At 42.7% G+C, this 9,924-nt stretch overlaps 1 long non-coding RNA gene across 1 annotated transcript; it reads left to right on the forward strand.

Annotated features, from left to right (window-relative positions):
* Nucleotides 1-6: 6 nt before the first annotated feature.
* LOC135282509 (uncharacterized) lies at nt 7-1,058 on the forward strand. The gene is made up of 2 exons (XR_010348637.1): nt 7-295; nt 547-1,058. It is a non-coding gene; the product is annotated as an uncharacterized LOC135282509 (long non-coding RNA).
* The last annotated feature ends 8,866 nt before the right edge of the window (nt 1,059-9,924 follow it).

The following is a 9,924-nucleotide window of genomic DNA, read 5'->3' on the forward strand; positions in this document are numbered from 1 at the left end:
TTGGGGTTTTTTTTTTTTGTTATTATTTGTTTTGGGGGTTTTGGGATTTTTTGGGGTTTTTTTTTTGGCTTGTGTTTTTGGGTTTTTTTCTTTCTTTACTTTAAAAGGGAGATTGCTAGGGAAAAGGGAAACTTCAGTAAACTATTCAAGTGCTGCTTGGTAAATGGCAATGTCTCCTCTATCAGCAGTTCTGGCTGGAATTCACATGTGTTCTCACAGGTCCTCCACTGACTGACAACTGTATTTTCAGCCCACCACTTTGGATGTGAGCTTTGCACTGGAAGTCATTGGAAAGGTGCTTTTGATCACTGCCATAAAATTAGTGATTCCAGTTTTATCAGCTACTGTGCTGTTGCTGAATTCTGTATGTGTGTAACACCTATAAATCACTGAGCTGTTTAGCAACAAGCATCCATGTGTGAGTTCTGCTGCTTGAACAGTGTTTTGTAACAGTCATGGATGTGCTGTCCTGTTTTAAACTGCTTGTTCTGCCACAGCCTTCCTGCTTTCCTGCTTCTGATGTTCTTTCCTTTCTCTGTCCTCCAGTGATCTCCCGTGCTGCTGTGGAGAGGTTGGAGTTGGCCCTCCAGAGGCTGTCCATCAATGTCAGTCATTGAAGGAGGCTAATTTGAGGCAGCGTGGTGTAAGCAGAGGGTAGCGGCAAGAACTTTAAGTAGTAGATTAAATAAAAATGGAGAGTTTTAAAATAGATTTATACAGTGAACCAGAGCTCATGTTGAGTACTGAATTCCAGTATTAAGGTTGCTGCACGGATCATACACCACATCTTATTTAACATTTTGAGGTATGGTTTCAACCAGTTCTTTTGTTACTCTTCTGTGAAGATCATCATTTGATGTTCCAGCTGTTAAAACTTTATTTTTTTTTACTTTGTTTTACAGATGTTACCACATATTAAATATTTTTTAAATAGAATTGCTCTGTATTGATTGCAAAGTATTGTATTTTGCAGTAATTGTGTAAATCGACCCATGTCATTGGTATGTGTGTTTGTCTGTACCTGTAAGGCATAAGAAATTGACATACTGCCTTTAGAAGTTCTTATGTTTTATTCTAAGTAAATTAATTTTGACAAATGCAATGGTTCCTGAGCAGCCTACAGTGCACTGTAAGGTTTTGCTGTAATTTATTATTTTGGAGCAGCAGATCTGATAACAAGAACAGTTACATTATCCCTTCTGAAATGTATCTAGTTCTTGTCTTTGTGGTTCTTTTTAGGATTTATTTATTATTGGATGGGAGAGCCGAGTTGCAAGATGGTCTCATGACAGACCTTCAAGGAAGAAACAAGGCCTCCTGTACAAGGGCTGTAGGAAAGGCTGTCACCAAGTAAACAGCCAGTACAAAGGTGCCACTGAGTGCCTAAAACGCTTTGTCTTCCACTGCTGACAGTTCCCACAACAGCAGTTTCCAGTTCTGTTATACCTCAGACCCGTTGTGAGCTGTTGGTTGCTCTTCAGAGCCAGATGTGTAGTTTGTAAAGCAGCACAGCTTTCCTTTTCTTCTTCAGTTCCTTCTCTGTACAGACTTTGAATACTGGGACTTTCTAATTTGCTGGGAAGGACTTTCCTTCAATGTGACTTACCTTTCTGAATTCTGGTTTACAGAGAGGCCATACCTTCTGAGGTATTGTATCTTGTAGGAAAGTTAGGGATAGCCTAACTTAAGGACTTAAGCTTGTTCATTGTATGGGAAGAACAGCTAAAAGTCAAGTGTTCAGTTTGTAAACATCTGAAGGGTGGGAAATACCTGATGAAAAAATTTATAGGAGCCACCTCTCTCAGAACACTGCTTACCACATTAGAGAAGGGGAGGGTGTTTATCTTTTCATTCTTCATTAAAGCATTAAAATACTGGGGAAAAATTGGAACAGTGGAAGAAACTTTGTATAAGAAGCAATGCTTCAAAAATGTGCTCTTTTGTAAGCATGGAGCTTTACTACATTTGAACATTGATCAATCTTTGTTTTATGTCTTGGTAGTTGCTGTTGAGGGTGGAGCTTAATCAGCAGTGTCAGATGAGCCTAGTGGCTTCATTTGTGCTCAGTCACCCTTGGCACAACTTGCACGCTATTAAGATCATATGATTTGGCCCAGACTAGAAGCTGGAGCCAAAAGCTGGCAGCGTGATTGAAATAGGTGTTGGTGTGCCTAATTCAGTGTCTGAGTGCTCACATTCAGCTACGTCCTGTTCTTGTATGCATAGGCCTAAGCACGACTCTCCTGAGCCACCTGTTCCCTCTGGTATTTGCTGGAGCTCTCTAAGGAACACACATTTAGTTTTAACCAGAGGTTTCTGAGCTGCTTGGATGCTCAAAATGCCTCCTGCAGTACACTGGCTCCCTTTGTCTGCAGGTGTGATCTGCCTTCTTATCCACATCACAGTTTTGTTCTCTGGAGCCATGGCATGCCCTGGTCCTAATTCAGCAAATTAATGTAAATCCCTCAAGGTGCAGTTTCCCAGTTGAGTGGAAATGTGTTTTGGACAAACACCCTGCCCATGTTACTCACTTTTGCTTTAGCATGGCTGCTCAGGAATTGGGCACTTATATATTACTCAAAGAAAGTACAAAACCATAAAGGTCTTCATACAGTGGGCTAAAAAGTACAAGGACAACCAGACTCCTGGCTTATGCCCAGCAGGGTCATGGTCTGTCACCTTTATGCCTGCTCACTCCTCTGTCAGTGCTCTGGCTGCAGGTGCACCTCAGGTGCCTCCCCCTGTGCTGCTTTCATTTGTATGAGCTCCCCCAAAGCCAGCTGATAGTCAGGCTGTGCTGCTTCCAGCTTTTTTTGGACTAAGTGACACACCTTTCAGACATGTCAGCACAGCTGGGGCCAGAGGGCTTACCATTGGCAGTGGGAAGAGAATAAGCAGGATAAGAAGTTGGCTTTCAGGCTTGCTCATGTTTTCTGTTGTACCAATGAAGCCAGTAACCTGCCTGTACGTAAAAGCTGATGCATAAACCATGAGGGTGACTAGGAACCCAGTTTGGGTCTGGAGAAAGTGGTTTGGTTTGGGTTGTTTGTTTCTGGATGATTCTAGATCTGCTGTTGCTTTTTTGCAATTACGCTATCCATTTGAAGAACCTCACAAAGAGTAGATCCTGCACAAGTCTCCTGTTGTATGTTTGTGACCTCTCTGTTCGCTTTGGGCAACTGCTTAGCAAAATGCATCAAATGCCTTTGTACTCTGAGTCCTAGTCATGATTATCTCAAAGAACTTCAGAAATTTGAGGTGTTAATTTTTATTTCCAGTTCCTTCCTGTGTCTTTAATTTGGACTGTGTCTTCTCCTGTTTCTATCATTTTGCAGTGAAAGACAAGAACTGGTCTCTCATGGTTGGATTTTGTTTTTCTCACAAAGGAGCAGTCTTGCCCTCAACAGTCTAAATTATATTATGGTAAGACCAAGTGAGTTTTTTACTTCAATGCAGAAAAAAAGCAAGTGTGGGAAAGAATGCAAATTATAAACATTGAATTCCTATAATCAGCAACAATGTGAGTGCCAGACTATACTAAGGATACACATGGGTTCAATTTTCATCGTTTTTGAGGATCTCAGTTTTCAGAAGATCATGAAATAAGTGGATGGCTTATTTAATGTTTTTAGAGTAGGGGAATTTACAGCAGCAGCATTCCTGTGGCTGTGATCCAAAGTATGTTCTACAACTGCTGTGCCCTCCAGTTCAGCATTTTAGAGGTTCTTGCTCAAAAAACAATGCATAAAATAGTGGTGTGCATTTGTATATGTTCATATAAATCTACCAGATGAACTTTCTCATCAAAATGCTCGAGCCTGGTTCAGTACAATCTCTGTGACAATGACTACACCACACCTGAGTATTTGGAAGCATCCAAGTCTGTCTGTACCCCTGGAAGGTCCAGGAGCAGCAGGCATTAATCTCAGTTGCAGCCCCTAGGTGATGCTGTAACACAAACACACAAAGAATATGACCTGGATTTTCAAATGTTGCTTCTAATTTTGGGCCACTGGCTTTAGCCACCCAGGCTTGGTTTTAAAGATTTCATAACTCCCGTTGACTTTAATTACAAGTGCCATATGCACAGTCCTGCAAAGTGCCCTTGTTGTCAAACTTGCTACAGAAAAACCAAAGCAAAAGAAAATCAAATGAGTAGCTTTGAGAAGACTTTTATTTAAAGCATTAAATGATAGCTCTAGGCTTTGGAGAGCAAGAGCAATAGACTTCTCTTCTGGTTTCCACTGTACACAGACTACCAATTTCTTGTCCTAGTACCTTGCTGATTTGAAGGCAGGACTGCTTCCCCCCGAGGATCTTTGGGATGAAGCTCTCTGCAGGGTTCTATGGCTTTCCTCCTATTCCCACTGGGCTTTGTGTAGGGCCCTGAGAGGGTTAGGATGACTGCTGTTTGAAAAGGTGGTTTGGTTTTTGTTCCCAGGAGCTCAGCTGAACCAGGGCATGGTCTCCAGTGCTGCCCATTCCCTTGAGTTTGTGGCTGTAGCCACGAAGTTGTGAGTTATCTCCTTGCTTGGATGAGCCTGTCCCTCATCCCTGCCAATCTCTCTGGGACAGGGAAACCACTGGGTGCAGATTGTTACTGCTTCGTGTCTTCATGAGGCTCAGAGTTTTGGATGGCTCAGAGTGTTTATCAGCAAGCATTCAAAACTTCATACCATCTGCAAAGAATTCCCATTTCTCCTTAAAGTGTCTTTTTTTTCTAAAGATTTGAAAAATCCTTCTGGTCACAAACCTCAACAAGGCACCCAACTTGTACCAATTGCTATGACTTCTATCTATTAATGCTAGATGGCTATTGGGAAAAAAATAATTTAACTTTTATATGGTCAGCTGGAAGAAGAAATTGCAGTTGTCATTCCTTGCAGGAGGAACCAGTGTCCTTGCTCTTCTCAATCTGGTTCTACATAGGGAAGCCACTAATATAAGTAAGCCTGTATTGGTTTTTGTTGTAGCCTGACTTCAGTACTTAATGGAGAGGAGAAAGAATACAGTGAAAAATATTACTAAGAGTCATATTTTTCCATTAATCAAATAAATAAACTGGAAGAAAACCAAGACATTTTATTACATTAGCTGAGACATTTGGGTTTGTGTTTTTTTCTTATTTATGTGCTGTAAGGGTTGTAGGTGATGCAAAATTATGCTTATAACTTTTTAAATACTATTATTTCTGCCCTTTTGCTGACTTTGCCATATTTGGCTCCCAAATCCACATCTATGCATTCCATTTGCCCACATTTAAAATGCATCTGGAATAGCAGGACAGAGGTTGGGGTGGAGAAACCAGATAGAGCTGAATTGCAATTTCCTGGTGACATGTTCTCTAAACATCCCAAAATATCTCTCAGGGTGAAATGTTCCACTCAGTGACTTTGGGTTTCGGCAGCACACGCTGTTCATTCAGTCCCAGTGCTTCTCACAGGGATGGTAACATGATTACCAGTAATGATCTTTCATGCTGTAGAGTTTTGTTTTTTTCTTGTACCACTTCCATGTTGAAGAAATCTCTTTGGAACAATGCATAGGTCATTGCAAACTTGATGGGGGAGTGGCCAGTAAGTTCACGTTAAAGAACAGAAATGGGGACAAAGGGTAAGTCACTTGTCTACATTTCCTCAGGAAGCTGAAGACAAAGAGAAGAGTAAAATCCCAGACCTTTGGATTCCATGCTGTTACCTGAAAATTACCATGGGACTTCCTAATAAAGGGCTTGTGTTGTGTAATAACTCCAAGAATATTATCCACTCTCTTAGTCCTTAAAAATGAAAATATAATGTGAGATGGAACAGGAGCAAGGTGATACCCCCTCCATTCTTATATTCTGATCTTCATTTCATTTTATTTCACTGGCTTACTTCAATTTACCTACCTTTTCCAGTGAGCTTTCTGACCAGTATCTTGGCTGTTGATGTAGAATTAGGGTTTGCTAAAGGTGGATCAACACAGATAGGGCAAAGGAGAAGATCTTGCATAGAAACTGGGAAAACTCATTGAGAGCCCTGTGGAGGACTTGGGGGTTCTGGTGGGTGAAAAACTGGACATGACGCAGCAATGTGTACTCCAAATGAAAGCCAAATGTGTCCTGGGCTGCATCCAAAGCAGAGAGGCCAGCAGGGCAAGGGAGGGGATTCAGCCCCTCTGGTGAGACCCCCCCTGCAGGGCTGTGCACAGCTCTTGGGTGGACTGCTCCAGAGGAGCCTGTTTGCTATGAGCTTTTTGCCCAGGCATCCAATGCCTTCCTGCATGAAGAAACTGTAGCTTGTGAAAGTGGATGATTTGGTAAAGGCCTGCCACTAACACCAGGACCTTAAGGCCCCCATGGTTTTGGTTTTGCATTTATTGCAATTGCTGAGTGAGCTGATCTTTGCATGAGGGTGTTTTCCCTGTTTTGTTATAGCAAGAATTAAAGAGATAATGACCCAAGGGTCTTTGTACCAGGTTTAAAAGTTTCAATTTATGCTTTTTAAATACTCTTCTTGAGCCTGTCAGACCCTGGTGTTTGTTTCCATCAGCCATGCTCTTCTGCCTTGACACATTAGAGATCTTTTGTTAAGGACTAATTACGTTTTGAACTTGATGAGAGGATAACAGCCACTTTAAAGTGAAAAGAAAAAGGAACTAAAATAAAGCCTTTGTTTCTGAGCTGGGTTCGTGGCTCATCTCTATCCTTCCATCTAAAATGGTCCCACAAGGCTTCAGCTTTGAGTGGGTGACAGATGTGTCCTGGTGACAGTCTGGATCAGCCTCTCTTCTGCTCCCTTAGAAAAGACTTTTCACTCTTCTCCCTCAGCAGCCATGCCACTTTCTGTCATGCAGCAGTCAGCCTCTCCCAGCAGCAGGATGGGATGCTTGGATTCATCTCCACTTAAGACAATTGACAGAAGAGCCTTGATTAGGTGCGGAGTTCCCGTAGGCTTCCTTGCCAGTCTAGAGTATTCTATAGGCATCTTCAAAGAGGAAGGGAGGTTGCAGATGGTTTAATCCTTCTCTGGAGTTGCAGGTGACCTCCAAAGGAGCCTTCAGTGCTGAGAGCAGGTGTGTAGCTACACCAGCCTTCTTCACATTGCATCACCTCCTGCAAGCACCCAGATTGCAAAGGATGAGTCCAGGTACATGCTCCCGGTGCTCCACTGATTTGAGGCATCCACCTCTTTTCCTCACTGGTCCTCACAGCATGATGCTGATTTCTAGATGCAGGAATACTGTACTTCAGCAATGGATAATTCCATCTGATGAGATGGGAATTGCTTGTCACCCCTATCCTGATGGTGTGCTTTTCGGATGCTGCTGATACTCTGAGCCCATTACAGCATAAAAAAGGAAACTAAGGGTTCCATGCTGGAATGACATTCACTTGTTTTCTTACAGGACCTGCTAAATTTGAGGTTGTATTCCTACTAGTGTGATAAGCAATATTCAGCCTGTCAAAAGATAAGAAACAAACATTTCTTTCTTTCTGTTTTCAGTTCTCCCAAGCTGTAACTCATCTTCTCCAGCTTCCTTTAGCTGTTAGAAGAGGGTTAAACAACCTCACTAGGAAGCAGAGAACTTTATCATAGCTAAAGAGGATTAGCACATGCATAATCCCCTTACAAAGCCACTTGCCTTCCAACTCCAGTGTGTAAAAATAAAAAAAGGATTGGATCAATGTTATTTTTCTTACATCTAATTCAAGAACAATAGAGCACATTAAGTAATTAAAATGTTCACCTGTAAGGTGCTTAAAAGCAAGGCTGCTGGCAGATATATAATTAGCTCCAGTTAGCTGCTTGCTTGTTTACTTCCATTAATTTGCCCATAGTGGGGTCTTTGGGCTTGGAGCTTTATTTAGAAAACATTTTATTATTGAATGAAGCAGTGCCGTGGATAGGCAGGGACCAAAGATAGAAAAACAGAAATTAGATAATTTACTGAGCCAACATACATGCTAATATAGGATATTTCAGGTTCTCCTTGTTATGCCGTCTTAACCTTCTGGCAATTTATCTTTTGTCAAAACTACAGCTCTTAACAGGTTGGGTAAAATCACCCCAAATGTTACTAATTTTCTTGTGTTGTCTTTCTTCTGCAGAGGACCCAGTCTGTTCTGCTTGTCTCTGCACATGACATGCAAAACAGCAGGCTTTCAGCTTTCTTTAAAGGAAGGATGACTTAGAAAGATGCAGAGCTGTGCATTCCCAGACCATGACAGCATTCTGAAAACAAGGAACATATCAGGACTACTATCTGTGCCATTTTTGTGGATGCCTGTGAAGGGGTGAAGAGCAGGATTTTTGCCTGGTTTCCCATGTTACCTCTGCCAGACTCCTGACTGCCCAAAAGCCAGGGGCTGTGGGTTGACAGACCCTGGCAGGACAGACAGACACAGACCTTAGTGTGTGGGACAGGAGAGAATGGCAGGCTGCAGCTAACAGCTCCCTTGCCATGAGCTACAGGCATTGCTGCCCATGGGTCACGACAAGTAATTTTGCATGGTTTATATAAAATGTCTTGGAAAAATCTGGCAGCACTAGGAAAACAAACCCTGGGAATGATTTACAGTTATTTATTGTTTGTCCATGTGAAGGGGTGACTCTGCAGAAGAGCCCACAAACAGTGTTTGTGATCTGAGTAAGACATATGGAAGATCATGACTGACACCAGGGAGGAGAGGGAAATAATATTAAACTGATGTTGTATGAGCACTGTAGAGGAAGTGAGTCTTTAAAGTGTGAAACCTCCAGCACTGGAAAAGATAAGCAGTGCCTGCAGAAATCAGCTTGTGAGATCTGTTTCTCTTGCTAAGCCGCCTTTGAAGATTGAGGGGCTGTTTTGCTTTCAGTACCCCCAGGGAAGTTTTCCCTCCTTTCTAGTATTGCCATTGATCTGAGCTACACTCCCAGATCTGTAGGTGACTGTACTCCTGTGGCAGGCTGTGATAAAGCCCAGTGGTTTTTTGAACAATATAAATGATTGTACTTCACCTCCCTGTAGGTCTCGAGTTCAACGGCCACAGGAGACTGAGCCTGTCAGCAAATGAGCCCTTCATGGCTTCTGCTTCCTTAGTGAAGTGTTGGTTTCATGTCTCCTGACAAGTTCATCTCGATATAAAAATGTGTCCAAGTTGACTCTTCCCCCTCCCTTTTTCCTTTTCCTGTGGAAAACTTTTCTTTGCTGTCCTGTATTTACTCTCTTGCTCAGGGATCAAGGACTAAACATGTGCCTGCCAGCTCCCCTGACGAGTCCAGGGCTCCACCTTCCCTCCAGGGACTTTAAGAAATTGGTTGATGTTGAAGTGGCCTTGGACAGACTAAAAATCTGGAGAAGCTCCTCCATCACAGAATCATGGAATATTCTGAGTTGGAAGTGACCCACAAGGATCATCCAGTCCAACTCTTAGGTGAATCACAGCCTGCTTCAGCCTTTCCAGCTGTCAGCAAGCAGGAACCAGATGTGGACAGCTGCCGATCTAGTACAAGGCCACCAAGGCCAGGGCAGTTTTATCAAAGGTGGATCCATCCATCCATCCATCCATCCATCCATCCATCCATCCATCCATCCATCCATCCATCCATCCACCCACCCATATGAATTTTAAGGCCAAGTTACTCAGGTTATCTATTTATACCCACAACTGACTAGCTGTGATTCAAAGGATGAAATAGAGGATGTGCTATCCTGAAGATGTTCTCTTTTAAATCTGTTTCTCACTGTGGGGCAGAAGTTGCTTAATGCAAGGTTGTCATCTGGTGCCTGTGACACTTGACTGGTGTCACAGCTCGATGTCTCCAGCAACATCAGACCTACCAGCTCAACAGGGATGACATCTCATCTCAGCTCCCCCAGCCTACAGCCACACAAACACCTTTCCTTGCAGAGCACCTGCTGCTTTCCTGAGTGGGCCCAGCCAGAGCCATGCCTGGA

Source organism: Passer domesticus, chromosome 1 (assembly GCF_036417665.1).
Source record: "Passer domesticus isolate bPasDom1 chromosome 1, bPasDom1.hap1, whole genome shotgun sequence".
In the NCBI taxonomy this organism is placed as follows: Eukaryota; Metazoa; Chordata; class Aves; order Passeriformes; family Passeridae; genus Passer; species Passer domesticus.